The sequence below is a fragment of the Psammomys obesus genome, unplaced genomic scaffold (assembly GCF_907164565.1).
Source record: "Psammomys obesus unplaced genomic scaffold, mPsaObe1.curated_primary_1811, whole genome shotgun sequence".
In the NCBI taxonomy this organism is placed as follows: Eukaryota; Metazoa; Chordata; class Mammalia; order Rodentia; family Muridae; genus Psammomys; species Psammomys obesus.
Genome location: NW_026585644.1, coordinates 21519414 through 21539093, shown reverse-complemented (window position 1 = coordinate 21539093; position 19680 = coordinate 21519414). Strand labels below are relative to the sequence as shown.

General features: G+C 41.2%; 1 pseudogene; it reads left to right on the top strand.

Annotated features, from left to right (window-relative positions):
• Window positions 1-2402: 2402 nt before the first annotated feature.
• Window positions 2403-2853, top strand: LOC129691300 (60S ribosomal protein L23a-like; annotated as a pseudogene).
• Window positions 2854-19680: the final 16827 nt, after the last annotated feature.

Genomic DNA, 19680 nt, shown 5'->3' with positions numbered 1-19680 from the left:
AAATTTGCCACTTTGTATTTTGGTGCTATGATTTTAGGCCTAATGTACACTAAGAAAAGTCCTCCTGATGGGTTATGTTTCTGGAAATAGGGATATCCCCCCCCCTTTTTTTTTCTTCTTACTTAGCTTCTGATTTGGCAGCTGAGTTTGTCAACAAACTCCATAATGCTAAAGTTTTTCTGACTCCTCTATAAGTGCCTAGGGAAGGGATGCCCCTGTGCAACGGGGAAAGAAGGTAGCTTGCAGTACCCATGGGGTTACCATGGCATTGAGGCAACAACTCTTCCTTATAAAGTCACTAGCCAGACTGTGAGTTCCTCCGGTATTTACATTTATACTCCTAACATGCAGGTGGGAATTGGATCCTAATAGACGCTGGTGACTCCTCCTTGAATAACAACATAGTAAATGAGAAGTTGGCATGTTAATGCTATATTTAAAAGCCATTTTTCTACAGTATATTTAGTTGTTAAAGTTCATGGCCTCATGAGAATTACGTGTGGACACAATACAGTCCACAAATAGATCCATCCATTTCACAGTCACTTCTAGATAACCACTCACTAGCTCTTGGTTTGCTAGTGTTAGATATCATACAGCCTTTGTTCAAGGGAATGATTCTAAACCTGCATATCTCGATTGCTCCCATAAAAGGACTCCATGTTTTCTTGGAAAGAAAAAGAGGCAATTAATTACAAGACTTAAAGTAACCATTTGTACACACCCCTACTCCTATCTCGCAAATTCATGCACACATCCACTTGTGCGCACACACACACAATTCCTGCTGTGTGTGGTGGTTAATATTAATTGCCAACTCGATAGTATCTAGAGCTGACTGGGAGACAAACCTCTGGGCATGTCTGTGAGGGACTTTCTGGATTGGGTCGAAGAGGGAAGATGTGTGATAAAGGTGGGTGTCATAATTCCCTGAGCCGAGGTCGTGTACTGAACTGAATAAGGAGAAAGTGAACTGAGCACCAGTGTTCATCTCGTCCACCTTTCTGACAGGGGATGGAGTGCAACCGCAGACTCCCATATCTGCTGCCATGCCTTCTCTGCCATGATTCCCTCAAGCAAAATGTACGTTCACCGCTGGCTAGCTCTCACAGTGCAGGAAGACAGAATTTTCTTCCCACTGAGAGAGAAAATGAGTGATAGGAGAGTCCTCAACCCTAAGCACCATACTGATCTGATTCTTCCTAAGGCTCAGGGATGGCCAGAGAAGAGGAAGGTGTGGCAACAATGTAAAAGTTGGATGATGGGGGGTGGGGAAGGGTTGTGGAATACTGTCTTGTGGGCTTGGCACAGCCTATGCAGTCATACCCTCACAGGAGCCATGGCCGACTACATAGGCATAGACAAGACTGGATATCAACAGTCAATCATAGCTTGGATGTATAGGGGCCTGCTCCTCTCTGCTAAACTGTTACTGATGAATTATGGAGGAAGGACAGTCAATGTTGCACATTGTGGACTCACTTACCAGCCCATCAGGCTGCAATGCAATTCCAAACCCATGGTCACACATACGATACTAGTAAAACTCTATGCATCTCAAAAACATATTAATTTTTGAATGTAGGAAAGGGACTTATAAGGAAGAAGACTGGATCGGAGGGATATTAGAGAGGGTAAAGGATTATAGTAATCAGAATGCATTGTATACCTAAGTAAAATTGTCAAAGAATAAGTTCAATAAAAGTCATGCAATTCAATAGATAAAAATCTACAATCTTTAGCTTAGAATTCAAGGTCTACAAGGTTAAGTTGGAACTTATCTTTCCTATACTGTTTGATAATTAAAATTATTATTTGTTATCTGTTCTCCAAAGTCCTCTTTCATTCTTTTAAAAAATCTTTCCATCTGTAAAAATCTGGTGCAAGATTAGCTCTTAGGCTCCTCTACCCCATGTCCTGCCTTGCGTGCTGACAAATTCAGATCTTACTCTATTGTTAGGTAGGTTCACCTCTTATTTGAACTCTAATGATGTTTTTGTTAAACACCTACCTCTTTTTGAAGTTTGTAGAGTAATGGTTTGTAATCAACTTAGGAGCAAGGTGGCCTTACACTTCTGCTATTGTGTTGCAAAAGGCAGAGCCTACTTGTCCCTCAGGACTCAATCCCAGAGTCTCCTCACTTCCTCCCCAGTGGCTCTGTCAGGCTCACAGGAGAATAGTTCTATCTCCTTTACTTACCTCCTTTTACCTTTGTCCAAAGTGGTACTTACTTAATGGTTTGTCTGCTTATGTCTGGCAGGTCCTCAAGGGTGACTAGCGGGTCTAGTAAAGGCCCTAGTCTAGTCCTCAAGCCCCCCACCCCCGGTTGCGTAGAAAATTATCTGTCATTTGGTAAGCTCTAATGATTTAAATTAAAAATATCATATGTAGCTTTCACCAAGATGGGGCCGAAAGCGAATAAGGAAGCTCTTGACCCCCCACCCCCAAAGCTGAAGCCAAAGAGAAGGCCTTGAAAGCTAAGAAGGCAGTGCCGAAAGGAGTCCAGAGCCACAAAAAGAAGATCAGCACATTGTCCACCTGCCATCAGCTCAAGACCCTGAGGATCTGAAGCCAGCCCAAATACCCTCAAAAGAGTGCACCCAAGAGAAACAAGCTTGACCACTATATACCATCATCAAATTCTCTCCCTCACCCCCCCACCACTGAGTCAGCCATGAAGAAGATAGAGGACATGCTAAAAAGTATCAGATCAAACAGGCCTTGAAGAAACTCTGTGACATTGATGTTTCCAAAGTCAAAACCCTGATTAGGCCTGATGGAGAGAAGATTTTTGTTCGGTTGGCTCCTGAATATGATGCTCTGGATGTTGCCAACAAGACTGGGATCATCTAAACTGAGTCCAGTTTAGATGGACTAATTCTAAATACAAACTTTTTTTCCACGATAAAAAAAATCATATGTATTATATTTTTTCCCACAGATGACTGGAGATGGCTCATTTTCTCCTCACTTGAGAAAAATGATTCTAACATAGAGAAGGAGAGGTACTCAGGAGAGGTCACCCTAAGTGAGGAGTGATCGACAGTTGACTAGCTCAGGAAGGAGGAATCAGTTTTTTTTTTTTAAGGGTATGGCCCCTGGTGGGTTGACCATGTTCCAGTAGATAGTCACATACCCATGAGTACATGGGTATGAATTAGACTCAGTGGACTGTTGGGGGAAAAGGACATGAAGTTGGAAAGGGGTTAGGAGGTAAGGGGTGTATCTGGGATCAGCTAGAGGGAAGAATGTGGGTGAATGAGATTAAAATACATTGTATAAAGTTCTTAAAGAATTAAAAATAATAATATCAAGCTTAAAATAATTGTTAGGTTCTTTTGAGCTCCAATAGAAGAGGTGAAAAGACAATGACATTGGCTGCTCTATGAATGCTTTTTTAAAATAAACTTCTCCATTTTAAGTCTAATCATATGTAGTTGCTGGTAGATAGAGGTTAGAAATGTTAATGAAATTCAATCTGAGTACTCCATCAGAAAGGCATTGTGCACGCTTAATTATTTAACTTTTTATATCATCCAATGCTCACCTGTCACCATCGAGCGTCTATCATATTGCTAGATCTGCTGCATGTCAAACATCTCAAAGCCTGGTGACAATTCTATTCCATCTGCTTTTTCTTGTCAAACTCCTTGCAGTTTCTTCTGTCTTCCAATTAAGTGTGAACAGCGAGTCTAAGGTAATTTACTCAAATTTACAAGAATTCAAAAAGAAGAAATTTTAATGACAAAAGAATTTAGTCTTGCTGCTACCTTTTATCTGGGAACATGAAGATTCAGGAAAGTTTCCATCAAACTGTGTCTGCCCACAGTGCTCCAGTGTCAGGGTGTGACCACCACAGGAGAGGAGAGCAGAAGAGAGGAGAGAGAGAGAGAGAGAGAGAGAGAGAGAGAGAGAGAGAGAGAGATTTTGAGCAATGATCTCATACAAGTTCAACGTTCAGGGAAATTTACCTATTGAGCCAAATGGGATACTCGCTTGTACAAACCCCTCTTATTCAGGTAGTATGTAAACCTCAAGAATATGTTCCCCCAGATCAGACAAGACTCAAAATTCAGAGTCTGGTGATTATTTTCAACTGCCTGCTACTGGGCTCTATCAATGTAAATGAGACCATAGTATATGAATTTAGGGAAGCACAAGTAGGGTTTTCCTTGCTCTGTTTTTAAAAGCCTCTTTGTTCCCCTCTCTGAATCAATCTATGTTCTAGATAGTATAGAAGGAACAAATCACATGAAACTCAAATAGACAACAGAAGTACAGATTATTTGCTTCTTTCAGATCTTCTGTAACTGATAACTTTCCATAAAGACGTTTTCCTCTTTGCCTCCAACTGGCAAAGCTCATACTTGAAAGAACATCCTTTTGTTTAAGCCACAGCTGGCCTGAGGGAATCAAACCCATCCACCTGTTTCTGTTTATGGGCTGAGCCTCTTTTATTAGGAATCATTTAGAAAAATCCAGGTGGCACTAGACATGACCTTGGCTGTAAATTGAGAACTCTATTGAAGGCATATATGAATAAAACCAGAAAACGTTTTTAAATAAAATCAAATCTATATCTTTTTAAACTTATTACTATCTCCCCCAATAAATCATAGTGTTTAATAAAGACAGATATTGATTTCACTTTCTTAAGGCAGTTGAATTTGTAAGAAAAAACTTTCATTGGACATTTATTACAAGCTAGGATCCAATTAGTTCTTTATATGATAATGGATCCTTTTTAACCTTTGATGTAAATATCTCTATCTCACTTTGCAGATAAAGAATTTGAAAAAAAAAAAAAACCTGGATCTTAACAAACACACTCTGATGTTGACCTGACTTTGCACTAAAGTCAATCTGATGACTACAGGATGGAACAGTGCCTTCTTGGCACTCACTGCCTCTGGGCAGGTTCCATCCATGCTCTAAAACTCCAGTCCTAACAGGTCTTCCTCCAGAGAGTGTCAGAATGCATACCTGAGACATTTGTGTGCAATTCAACACAGACTTCCACAAATACCTCATCCATCCACTATTGATGAAATGAGTGTGTGTTAGGATCTACAGACACTTTCTGTCTTCAGGAAGCTGAGAGCCTTAAATTCTTATGTCCTTCCCCTTTCAGCAGAGTGTGTATTTGTTCTATGCCTGGCACTGAGGATGTCCTCAGCTGTTTGTGAACTGATAGGTACATAAGTGAGTGAGTACAGTGAGTTTGCATCTGGCTACAAACTGCTCTATTTTTGTTGCTCTTTGCTTCTTGGGTGACCTTGAGGAGGTTGCTTATATATCTAGGCTCAGTGTTTCAATGTGCGAATTAAAGTAATACCATTTACCATCACTAAGATATATATATGTAAAGAGCTGTGTGCCCATAGAGGATTTGCAAAGTAGAAATCCACTGTCAAGATTCAAGGCAGCAAAGGCATCTCAGAATTAGAGAACTTAGAGATGGAAAAGTTGTGCAGATCTTCTCTTTAAGTAGTTGTAAAAGTGTTTTGTTTAAATGATAGGACTTCTTGTGTACTAATTATTGAGGAAAACACCAAAGTAAGAAACAGAAAGCAAACTGAAAAAATACTGAAAACCGTAGACCCAAGAACATCTCTTAGAGACTTGACTTTATAAATCACCAGTGAAGTAAATCCAGGCTTCAGGCTTCAACCCCAACTGTTCTAAAAGAGGCAAAACAGCACAATTCATGGTGAAGAATTGAATGCTCTCTCCCATTGCAGTGGCCATAAATTCTAACACTTGGTTACTTTTTCCTTTTATATTAGGATTTATGGCCCTTTAAATAAAGCAAGAAAAACAAATAAAAGGCAAGGAAATCAGAAAAAAATGTATTTGTATATGGTATGATTTTTATAAAGAAATCTAATAGAAGTTGAATGAATACAACTCAATTTTAGTTTTTTTTTCAGACGTATCAATTGATTTCAGTAATGTCAGTGGATACGTGATTAATGTGTAAGAGAATCATGTTTATATATAATAAGAACAACTCTAGAAAATAAGTGGAAAAATTCAGTCTACATGTTCTATGATTGGAGTATTTGTAACAGATTCTCTTATTTTAACATGTGATTCTTGTAAGGATTGCATTTTAGACATTTCTGATAGTATCGTAAGCTCTCCTGGAAATGCTCTTTATGTGCCTGGTTCAGGAGACATGATGATGAAGCTGTAGACTAAAGTTCCACCTATTTAGTTAAGCTGCATACAGAATCCTGAAAGTTTCCAAGCTATTTCTGTTTGAAAGTGAGGGAAAGAAGATGTGAAGGTACACAGGGCCACCTTCCAGGGCTCTGCAAATAGAACTCGTGGAAGGAGAGCTTCTCCAACAACTAAGAAGCATGGCTTGTTATGTGGGAAGTGACTGAAGGAAACACATTACACTCTGGCTATGCTAAGGGGAAAGGCAAGGACTGGAGCAGGTTTGGAAGCTGCATATGTTAGTGCAGAATGCAGTGCATAAAAAGAGCCAGGGAGTGGAGTCTGTTTTATGAGCATAAGGCCTATTAAAAACATGTACCTGCAAACAGGCAGAAGAGAAACTTTGCTTTATCAAGTGTTGGAGAGTTGAGATTTCTTTCAATGTGGATGGGAAGAATTCTAGATGACTCACTGGAGAGAACTTGTTAAATCGGGAAGTGGATTGATAATTAATGATTAGAATCCAGAGTGAGGAGCCCAGAACAGCCCCAGAGATGGAAAGTGTCTATCTTCCTTGATGTATAACAGATGCAGGAGCAATGGAAGGAGATCCAGAGAAATGTAAGGCTTGAAAAAGGGGCCATTGAATGAGACCCAGAGACCAGGACAAAATTCTCCACTCCAAACTGTGGTTGCAGAATACTATTTCTTCAGAAGTCTCCCAGAATGCTCCTGTCTCCAGTCTGAGATGCTTCATTTAGAGATAGGAAAGTGAAAACAAAGGAGGAAGAAACAAATAAGAGGAGAGGAGAGGAGATATTGTCAATTCACAAGAGCCAGTCTTACTGCAGGAACCTGATAAATAAACCTCTTCAACACTGAAACCAGAGCTCAAATGTCACTGCTTCCTTTGAGAGATGAAGACAGTTTAGATCAATGCAGTAGAAGGGTCTCACCCAAGGTTACAGACGAAGACACAAAAAGGACTCATTGTACATTTCCTGACTGCTATTCTAAGTCTCTTCTATGGCTCTCTGAATGAGAAAATAGTCACTAGTGACTTCACTAGCATGCAGCTATGCCCAAATCTCTTTAAATGGCCGAGTCCAGGAAGAATACCCTCCAAGGCATCCTGGGCTCTGGAAAATAAGAAAAACAGCTAATGGGGTTGAGTTGCTAGAGACTAAGGTACAGGCTAACAGCACAAGCCATTTGTTAAATTAGAAAAGCCAGCTAAGGAAATGAGGTGAGGAATAGAGCCGGAAGGTAGAGGCTGACATGGAACTGAGTATAAAGAGAAGCTCAGAGGCCTTGGTTGTTGTGTGGTGTCAGGCCCTTCTTCCCAATGCTTTTGAAGTTAGCCTTTGGTAGGCAATATGGGACTGAGCTTAATTATTAAGTGTCTGCAGCTTGCCATGCTTGTTGGTGGGAGCAGACAGTTTGGTTCTGCCTCACAATGAATACCTGATGGCCTTTCACTCCTATACTCTTATTTGTTTATCTGGGATCCATCTCAACCCATCTTGAACACTCTGGTCAAAATAGTAAAGATCTATGCTCTGAAATGCACATGGGCATGTTTCTTTACTTTTCTCTCTGTAGGAGAAAGGGTTTTGCACTGACCCCTCAGTAGTAATTATTTCTGACCTATGCTGATCATCTGGACAAGAAATATGGTCTAAATCACAGTAAGGGACAGAACTCCATGAATGGATTTTCCTCCTGGCCCCAGAACCCAAATAAAGAAAACCCCTTTTGATGAATGTTGGGTGCCTCAATACAGACACTTGCCACCCCTCACTTGTTGGGTCTCCTGGAGGACAATGGACCAGATGATTCTTGCAGGCTACTGCATCATAATGCTTTATTCCCAATTCTCTTAGCTCCTAAGAGCCAACCTGTTGCACTGGGTTTGGAAATGGGTATTCCTCAGTCATATTGGGCTGGCCTTCTGCCTCCTTTCTGCAAACTGCCTGATCAGCACAGGATGCCCTCATCTTGCCGGGATGCTATAGAGCAACCCCTGCTCTCCTGGTGAAGGGAACAATTACATAACTAGAGTGACGATGCCAAAAAGAACAAAAACATAAGGAGGTTGGCCAGCCACCTGGAATCTGGGGAAGCAATGAAGCCGAGACAGATCACAGAATGGGCCCAGCATCTACCTCAGAGTACAAATATAATTTTAGGAAACTCTCCAGCTTATCCTATCACATTCCAAACCTAAAAGATACAAAGATTAAAAGTTCCTTGCGAGCTTTCTCCAACATCTTCTTCTTATGTGATACAAGTCCATAATTTTAGATGGTCTAGGTTCTTCCATGAGATGTGTTTCTCATCATCTACTGTAACAGCAGAATGACACACTCAGACATTGCAGTCATTCCTAGGCACCTAGAATTGAACTCGCCAGATTCTGGGAAAGCTGCCATGCTTTGGCTCCTACATTGATGGGGTAACTGAATCTTTTATTTATTCACTTATTTTCTATGTTTCTACAGAGTGTCACTTATGTTCAGGTGTTGGGGAAATGAGGAGAAAAATTTGCCTTTCAGGATGAGTGATGATCTTTGGTCAGTAATTGCTCTAGGAGAGGTGCTGTCTGCAAGATGCTGTGTCACTTTCCTAGTTCATGGAGGCAGAAAACAGATCATGCTAGTATGCCATTTTATGCCCTGATGTCATCAACAGACACCGAACCACAGTGATCATGTCTCAAGAAAGGCCTGGGTTCACAATTGGATCTAACATCTCTTACTACGAGGCTTGAAGGTTCTAACATGCTCTTCTTTAAGAAGTGGAGGTGGGGTGTATCTGCCATCCAGGCTGGGAATCAGTGGTTGTGTAGGTGGAAGCACTTGGTGAGCTACCTGTAGATGCTAAATGCAAGGGACTTCTGTTAAAGAAAAACTCATGCTTGCGAACTGCTAAGTTCACAATGGTCACAGACATTCTACCTAGGTTAATTCTTGGTCTGTGGTATTTTTAATGCCCCTATTGGACTCTAAATGCACCATTGACTTTTGACAAGATAGACATTTTAACAAGCTCCAACTTGGTATGTATTTCCTGCTCTGACTATAGCCTAGAAATGTTCCTGAAGGCAATGCTTGAGAATCTTGCTGAATGTAGTCCGATAAGTAACATATTCTGAAGATTCCATTAAATCTGCTGCTGGAGAAAGGGGAGCCAGAGCAAATTAATGGCTTTCTATGGATCACATAGGCTGCTTTGGTAGGGTCTAGACTTGGCTCGAATCTGTTTTAGGGAACTGACAAAGCTTGCCTCTATTATCAGTTCAACTCTTCCACTTCCTCACTGCATAGCTTTTAGTGACATTTACTAATGGTACCCATAAAGGACACACCAAGACTCCACTCTTTCCCACAAGCCTGTGCTTGAATTTATTAATGCTTTCAGTATGGCCCCTCCACTTTAGGAGATTTTGTGATGTTGGCCACTGGACTTGTTCAGTATATTGGGATGTTTTAGGAGGTAGTTGTCATGGCTCTGATATTCATGTGGCCCTTTCATTATTTCTGAGGAGACAATTCCTTTTAATTCCATCAGTTTCTGTTGATGATTTCTGCATAACCATTTGATTGGAATAAAGTGAGGCAAACAAGTATCTGTGTTTTCACGTAGAGACCCGGATCTGCATCTTGACTAGAGCATTTAATAGGTGACTGAAGTTAAACTGGTTACTTAACCACTCTGAGGTCCCTCATTCAATGATCCCTGTAGGAAAAGAATAACAAATTCCCAGAGGCTGCAAATTTGCAGCACAAAATGATGGAACATATTCTTTGTTAGTTGGGGAGGTCAGAAGTCTGAAAACCAGACTTTCTTTCTTCGGGGGCTTTAGGAGAGAATCCAATCCTTTTTCTCTGCGTTCCTGAATCCAAAACCTTACAACTCCAATCTCTGCCTGCAGCTTTTTATGACATTTTCTTTATCTTTCTATGTTACATGGGTATTTACAAAAATGTACATTAAAAAAGAACTCTTCATACATGTGTATATAGTATGATGAATGTTTCCTCCTTGTGCCCTCTTCTCCCCTTTTCCCTCCTCTGATCACTCTTTTGGTCCCTTGGTCCTCCTTCATAGGTTTATTTCTGTACTTTCATGCCATCTGTATATACATTATTGTATATTTCAATATAAAGTCTAGGAACTACAATGAGAGAAAGCATACAATCTTTGTCTTTCTGAGGGTGGCTTAATTCACTTATGATTGTCTACAGTTGAATCTATTTTCCTGAAACAACAGAACTTCATTCTTATTTATAACAAGCAAAGTTTGACTGTGTATATATGCCATGTTTTCCATATCTGTTCCTCTGCTGTTGTCTCTTACACTGGTTCTGTGACTCAGCTACTGTAAATCCCTTGCAATCACAATGTCATGCAAATATCTCTGTGATAGGCTGATTTCCAGTCCTTTGGGTGGTAGAGCTAGGTCACTTTCAGTTTGCTGAGGCTTCTGTTGTAGCTGGACTAGTTTCCATTATCAGCACAGTCTGTGAGGGCTCTCATCTGTCCACATCCTCAAGCACACGCTGTTGTCTCTTAATGACTCTCATTCTACCTGGGGTAAGATGAAATCTCCACGCAGATTTAATTTGCAGCTCTCTGATAGCTAGTGAAATTGAATATTTTTTCCATATGCTTATTGACCATTTGTGTTTCATCTTTTGACAACTATCCATTTCACTGACCTATTTATCAGTTTGGAATACCTTTGTTGTATGTAGGATACACCTAGATAACCCAGAAGGAACTTTTCACATGGAGACCCCTAATTTAACTATATTTACAAACACATCATTGCAATGAGGGATTAGAATCTAAGGACATGGCTTTCCAGTGGCCCCATTCAACCCACTACAGATCTCATGAGTCTCGTGTGAGCTTAGTTAGTGGTTGCCACACCAATAGGGCTTAACAATGTCAGGGCTATGCCACCCAGGCATTTAGGGAGAGATCTAATTGCCCTCTTTAAAACTTGGGGAATTTAGCCTATGTGGGACATAAAAGCAGCTGCCACTTATTGTGTACCTGCTGTGAGCTGGAAACACATACAGTTTGCCTGGATTCACCCTCCCAGCTGTAACACTGGAGGCCAGAGCTCAGCGCTGGTGGGACACACAGTCTGTACAAGGCAGAGCTGGTGCTAATTGCAAGATGTCCCATTTGCTCTCTGCAGGCACCATGCTGTCTCTCCCACTTAACCTGCTGAACAGACATACTGATTATCTCATTCAGGCTCCTTGAGAAGTAGTCCCTGTTAGAAGCAAGCAAGGGGAGATCATGTCCACCTTGTCATTCTGATTTCCTCTCAGACAAGGAAAAGGCCCACCCAAACCTTCTTTGCCTTCTCTTGGGAAGCGTGTGCATTTTCCCTGTCTTGAAAAACCATCTCTGTGCAGTGAGTATGGCTAGACTATTAATCAAACTCTTAATAGAAAAGATTCCTAGGAGAGAGCACAGCATGAATGATGGAATATTTATCTTTGCTTGCCTCATCTTTAAAACCTGGAGCATCGTGATTATACATGTCTTCCATAAACATGGGGCTTTGCAGAGGAGCACTCTGTCGAGACTTATCAGAGCATCTGAGCCCATTCTAATGAAATGGTACGGCGTAGCATCCTCAGCTCAGTGAACGGAGTTCATGGGGAGAAACATTCAGATGTCTGTGGGTTCCATTTTTAGAATGATTTTTCACACCAGATGGGCTTTTTTTTCAGCATTAGTTCATTTTCTGAATGTTCTGTAAGGCCACAGTCAGTGTCAGGATGCCATTGGCAGAATCAGAAAGCGGGGCCACTGTGGCCTTGAAGCCAGTATTCCTGTGGTCCTCTTGAACTCAGTTAGGGATCATTCACTCTTAAATGAGCCAGGAAGCAGTTTGCTTAGCTCTAAATTGGTGCACAAAATTTTGAATGATTCTTTGTGAGTCTGGGCACTGAACTGCTTCTAGGAGCACTGGTGGGGCAGAGAAGCATACATTGAAAAAAGGGACAAGATTATGCTGTCTCTATGAAAACCAGGAGACACTCTTAAAAGAAGCATAATGTGGTCCTTCAGTGTGCACGTTCATGCCTCTGAAGTTTCAGATCAGTGGTTCTCAATTTGTGAGTCATGGCCCCTTTAGGGGTCATATATCAGATATCCTGCATATCAGATTTTTACATTGGAATTTATAATGGTGGCAAAATTATGGTTACGAAGTAGCAATGAAAATAGCTTTATGATTGGGGTGGGTCATCAAAACATTAGGAATTGTATTAAAGGGTTGCAGCATTAGGAAGGTTGAGAACGACTGCTTTAGATGGTGACACTTAATGACAAATGAGCAAATAAGACTTACCCCAAAGGCACAAGGCATGTCTATGATGATGGGCTAAGACCATTCAGAAATGTGCCACTTTGTTCCTAAGTAAAATGTGAAAAATGTTAGTTGCATTTAGGAACTATATATAAAAGCTTTATTGTAAATAAAAACCTCTTAAGTAAGTGTTTGATTTACTCATTAAAAAAAAAAACTGATTTAGACCCAACCAAGATTAAAACTAAACAAAATAGCTTTTAGAAAACTTTTGTCAATGAAATGACTTCCCCCAAGTGAGGGGTAATATCTTATTTCATTACCTGATAGCTGCTCACTGTAATTCTAGGAAGATGAGCATTGTCTTGTTTGGGGAGTTCCAAGTAAACACAGGAGAAAATGTTACTCCTCGATTAGCACCGGTTATAAAACCATGTAGGTTTGCTTTGTCTGTGTAGTCAAGGGTGACACAGAGGCCAGGACTTTCTCAGTTTTCCTGCCAGCTTCGATGTCTTGCTGGACCCTTGAACCCCAATGAGTTTGGCACTACCTGGTTCTATTTTGATGGCTCCTAAATGCTTCTCCAGACCCTGAAACATGCTGAACTCCAATTTTTCTGCCAGTTGGCTATTTATTTACTTATGCCAGAGCACAGCCACGGCTCTGTATCAAGGAGCTCTAGGATGGAACAGATTGCTCAAAGGTTCTGTGTTCATTCACCTGAGAAACTGTGATTCAAGAATCAAGAGAGTAGATACTTTCTTCGTTGTCACGTAAAGCGTTTAGGAAACTTGCTCGTAGCAACTCAAGTAAACGAAGGCAGAGACATTGTTTGAAGTGCATTCAAAGTCATTTTCCTCCACTTTCACAAGCGTTGCCAGGGAATTTTTTTTTTTTTTTCTGTGCAGATACCACAGTTGCTTTGCTTTCTGTGTCTTTGTTATGTTCAATAGGACCTGGTATATATTACTCGTGTACTGAAATTTTCTTTAGTATCATGAAAAGTGCTTCTCAAAGAAATGACTCCTGGAAGGAGCATTACATAGACAGACATGCATGTCACTAACACATACCCAATGAAGGAGGAGCTGAACATACATACACATATACCCACACAAACACACATGCATATCATACATATGCCTAGATGTATGCACATTTAACCCATTGAGAAAACTCTTCCCAGCTGGATTAAAAGGATACACAGTCCCTAGTGCTTAGTCAGAAGGCCCATTGAGATACCCTCTGATATGTACACTCTGTAAAAAGACCAAGATTGCTAAAAGAGTAAGGCTGTTGTCTCTCATCATTGTATTGTGGAGGCTTGCACTTCTCAAGCAAACCAGTGAATTGGAGCTTAGCCCAAGGAACTAGTGCATGAAGACTCTAGAGAGAGGCAAACACATTTGCTTGCATTTACAGTTGTCCACACGGCTAACTCTAGCAATTGCAAGGACAAGCTCACTTTGCCTTAAAAGACTACACAGGAAGTGTTTTAAGACAGCAGACTGCTATTCTCTCACGACTCTGGAAGCCAGATGTCAGAAATGTAGGCATGCCAGGGATGTTTCATTCTATCTTTCTCATGGACTTGTCACACTGCCTCCTCTTCCGTTCCCTCATCTCTGGTCATCATCTAAGGCTGCATGCAACTCTACTGTAGTCCACCCAAAGAAAAGCATAGCATCCAAGAACAAAAAATATATATATATATATATGTAAGAAAAGACACTTCTCCCACCAAAGTTACATTAAATTTAGGGGTTTAGGTCACAGATATAACTTGTTGAATGCCACCATTAATCCCAGAACAGTTTATACAGCTTAATCAATCTTTTTTTAGGATATTGGTAAAGAATCTTGGGATTTAGACTTAGAGTGGTTTCATTCAGGATTTCAATACTCCGGATTTCCTAAGTGATTCCAGTGGGACAGCCAGCTATGTAAAGGCCAGCTTCTAGCTTATCCCAAGACTTAAGTAACCAAGGACATCTCCAGGATGGTCTTTCTGAGACATGAATCAGAACCCCCATATCTCAGAGTGAACAAGCCCTGAGTGCTGCATCTTTCTTAGCCTCTCCCTGACATTGCATTTGCCCTTGGGCTCTGTACTTCAAGGCCACAGACTCTTCCCTTGCTTCACACCCTTTGTGCACACCCCTCCCTCCATTTATAGTTCTCTTCTTCCTTGCTCTCCTTCATTGAAATCCTGTATATTTCCAGTAGCTGCTTCTCCTTGAACCTGGGCTGGATTTGATGCAATCTCACTCACTCAACATTGGCTTTCTACTCAGAGCATTGGACTGCGGCTGCATAGTTACTTTCCTGTCTCTGACTAGATTGTGAGTTGATTGATAATTGGCTCTCAAGCCTCTCTTCTCCAAGTCTTGTAGACTGGGCCAAACACATACTAGGAATGTATGTTTACCGTTAAATGACGAACGAGTGATCATAGCTTTCACATGAATTTTATCTGTCGTTCAGGGTCACTACCAAAGTTTCTTAGCATGCTAATTCCAATGAAAATTTTGTTGAAAGACAAAAAAGCCCATGGCACTTTAAACTGTAATATATTGAAAACATATTCAACATGTAATATATTGAAAAAAAACATATTTGTTTCCATCTTTAAAAATTAGTGCTGTATCTATTTCATTTAGATGAAATTTCATAGTTTACAAAACACATTTTCAAATTTCATCTCACATGTCAGTCAAACAAGTTAGGCAGGGCATACATTAATATCTTTATTTTGTAATTGACAACACAGGCCTAGTTAGATCAACTGACTTGCCCGAAGTCACTCGTGCAAGTACTCAGAGATAAAGCCAACACTGTCTGATCCAAAGCCAGCAGAATTTGTGCTACTCTGGAACTCGAGTTGACGATTACAAGCCTTACTAGAAACATGTAGCTAGTGGTCAGCTGAACTGTAGTGAGCATGGAATATACAATAGCAGAGACCTAGCAACTGAAGGTGGGACAGAAGGTCTAGTGCCTAACTGGCCTACCACCTTTCCTTTCTGTGAGGACCCAAGTGACAAGAGGAAAGCAAATCACCATAAGCAAAGTGGAGTGTCTACTGGACACACTGCATTAGAGCCGGCGTAAGCATGTGGCCTAAGACAATTGCAGGTCTCTAAATCCCCAAGCCTCATTACCATAGTTACTTTTCACCAACATGATATAAACATAGACACACCTAGGATGAAGGAGTTGCCTCCATCAGACTAGTCTGTGAGCATGTCTCTTGATTGCTAACTACTGTCCCACTGCAGGCAATGTCACCTCTGGATAGGTGATTGATCCTGGGATGGATATATATATGCATACATATATGTGTATATATACATATGTATATATATGTGCATATCATATACATACATATACATATATACATATATGCATATATATATATATATATATATATATATATATATATATATATATATATGTTGAGCAAACTAATTGACTTTCCACCTTGGCTTTCCTCTGTGATCGAGTGTGCCTTATAAGCTGATATAAACCCTTTCCTCCCGTAGTTGCTTTTGGTCATAGTGCTTACCACATCAACAGAAGGCAAACTATAACCCTCGCTATGAGTTTCCGAAGTCAGAGAACACCAGGAAAAGGATTCCAGAGCTAAGTCATCTGTTACTCGGAGGTGAAGAAACGGCTCCTCTCAGTTAACTGAGGAGACAAGACCCTCTCCCCGAGTGGGCAGCATCTCGTGCCAGGCAGCCCAGACATGAGGAAAACTCAAGCTTGTGTTCTTGCCTCACCTTTAGCTGCATGGTGTGTCCATCCATACTGCTGCTATTTTTCATTGATATCTGAATCCAGTTTCTTGGTTTCCAATGTGTACTGAAGGCCCACAACTTTCTAAGAGTCTTTCAGGACTTCAGCACCCGATTGTGACTGTTGATGCAACAGCTTCAGGGCCTGAGCAGCTACAGGTTTCAGCCTCTTCAGCATTTAGACAGCCGTTGTTGGAGCTAATGTTTAGAAATCATTCTGGAAATCTCCATATGTGTGTGTCCATTTCTGTGTGTCTCTCTGTGTGTGTGTCTCTATGTCTATGTGAATCTGTGTACATTCTATGCAGTCTGTTATTCTAAAAGTCAAATACACCCATGGATCCAGAAACCCATAATTCTAATAGAGTGGAATAAGAAATTACCCTTAGGTTTTGAGTTTCCCTAGGTTGTACTCATCTATTGGTTGCTGGGCATCAGAGCCTTGGAAGCAGGCCTTGTGATGATATAAAATCAACCAGCAAGAAACCCTGTATTTGCCATTTGCACAGTAGTCACACATGGCTTCTAGCACTAAGTACTTCTCTCTGCCTGGATGCCCATAGGTAAAATCTGGGAAACAAGCTTATGTGAGAAGGAAACACTGAAGTGAGCATCACAGTTGGATTAGCAATGCTGCCGAGAATAACTGCCTGTGCCCACAGCAGAGAGAGGCAGCCTGTCTGAAGCCTGGGCCCTTTCTGCTTCTGCCTTGCCAGTTGCTGCCCTGACACTTTTGATGGAGCAACAGGCATAATGAGATGACTGGAACCAAATTTAGGTGAATGTCATGAGGCTGTGAAGAGACACCAAGCCTAAGGTGAGTCAGCCAGTAGTCCTGAGGCCTGAAGATTTTTTTTCCCAAGCTTCTCAGGTAGTTAAGACATGCTCTGACTGACATTAGAAACTTTCACTATTTGACAAGCAATTTCCTTTTATTGTGTTGAACTGATCAGAAGGGGTCTCGAAGATGGGCGAGGGGTAAGAGGAAATTATAAAAAGTAATGAGGTAACTGATGAATGCAATACACAGAATTCTTCTGAAAGTTGACTGTGAGCTTGGGCTGGTTAATATATTATTTATTTATTTAGATCTGAGCTACAAGTTTCTAATTTAGATATACAAAAAAGAAGAGCCTCCAGGTATTCTTTTTCGTGTCATTGATGGACAGCTGATATTTCTGTAGGATGGATGGCTATATTCATCTCACCTAGCAGAAAAGAACTAGAATTGAAGCCAGATCTGCTGGCTCCTCTGGAGTCTTTGTCTACACAGAAGTCTGGCCACCTCTCCGGCTGTGAAACCCATGAGGCTAGCAGCTTACATGAAACCTTCTTCTCTCTCATGGTCTGGGTGGGACGCTGTGTCATTTGACACAAAGAGTTCTTTCTCCAGCTGTCCCCTCTGAGGACCACCCAGGACAAAGTTGGTTGCAGGCACAGCTGGACAAATTTAGGTCAGATCTGCAGAAGAATTTCCTGGCAGTGTGGCTAAACAATGGGACAAGTTCCTGAGCAAAGAAGTAATTTTCCTCTTTAGAAGATCTGAAAGTCTGAGCAACGTCTCCCCCCCCCCCACCATGTCTGTACAAAGCAGAAGCAGAAACTCCATATCCTGTTCTACTTGCCTTATTATACCAGAGAAGGCCATGATGCCCAGAGGGGGCAAGACAACTCAATTCAGCAAAGAAGATGCTTAGAGGACATGAAGAGGCAATGAGTCTGGAAACGTTTCCCACACCCCTGTTCTATATGCAGCTCTGCCTGGATGCCAGGGATAGAGCAAAGATTGACACAACAGACATCCTTATCTGTATGGGTACTGGGTTCTAGTGAGGGGAAATAAGCCTAGAAACAGGGAAGGTGCTAATATGTTCTACATGGTAGCAAAACAACTTGGAAGAGAGAAAGTCAGAGCTGTGCTAGCTAGGGAAATTTAAGAAGTCTCTCTGACAAGATGGTTTCTGAGTTGAGACCTAGGGATGTAAGGAAGCATTACAGAAGACAAGTAGGGGAGGAGCGAGAACATGAGAGAGAAGGTGCTGAAGACAAGCCCAGGAGCTCTGTGGATTCCTCTTCCCAGCTCACTAGACCTTTTTCAAGTCCAGTCTGTCTTCACTTGCATTGTGGGACACTCTCAAGTATCTCTACAGCAGCTTGTTGTGAAGATAAAGTGAGAAAAATGTTCTATGTCTGCTACATTACTAAGTCCCAAGCATTACCAGTTACAGTACCGATAAATGCTTTATGAGAAGGTGTTGGATAAAACCCCTGTGCAAGGTGGCCACTGGAGAGGGATGGGTCTTGAGTTCTTTCCTTTTGCTTCACCTTTTAAATTTCAGCGTCTTAGAGAACACATGTATTCCTTTTTATCTCTGTGACAAAAAAAAAAAAAAAATCCCAGTAGACACATTTGAGGAAGGAGCATTTGTTTTGCTTATGGCTTCAGAGCATCTCGTCCAACACAGCAGGGAAGATGCCACCCATGGTAGTCACTGTATAATTTTGGTGGACCAGACAGTACAAAGGAGAATGCTAGCAACGGCAAGGTTTCAAGTGGGGCCGAAGACTCTACTGGGAACTGAGACAGAGGCAACACATGGCATACTCTAGCAAGAAGTTTGCATGCAGTTGATCCCTGTCCCTAGACTTCCTAGATGGCTAAAGCTCTATATGATAGACTAATGAACTTGGCAGAGGGAATGTCAAGACAGTATAGCATGCAGGCTTCCGTATGGCTATTGTTTACTACTTTTAGCTCTATTTATTGCGCCAATGAGGAGTGTAGATAGCATTCGTCTGCTTTGCTTCTTGGATCACCATGATGAGAACTGAGGTGCTCCATCATGGTTTCCTTTGCATCATGGACTGAACCCTCTAAGTATGTGGACTGAAATCAGTTTTTCTTTTCTTTTTTTTTTTAATTTTTACTTTTTGATTTTGCAGGTACTCAGGAAAAGTAAGTGATGGAGCAGAAAGCAATTCCAAGCACAATGTCACATTGTGTGTGAGTGTGAGTGTGTGTATGTGTGTGTTTGTGTTTGTGTGTGTGTGTGCGTGTGCGTGTGAGACAAGGCCTTACTATTCAGCCTTGGCTGGCCTAGAACTTACAGAGATCTGTCTGCCTCTGCCTCCCAAGTGATAGGATTAAAGCCACTTACCACCATATCTGGCTTATGTTTGAGCTTAAAAAAACAAAACAAAACAAAAAAAAAAACACTCATTAAACTTTCAACCCAAAATTTGTCTTGCCTATGATAAATGTACGGATAAAGTTGGAGCAGAGATTGGGGGAATGGCAAACAAATGACTGGCCCAATTTAAAACCTATCACATGGGAGAAAGTTGACTCCTGACACTATTAATGACACTCTGCTGTGTTTGCAGACA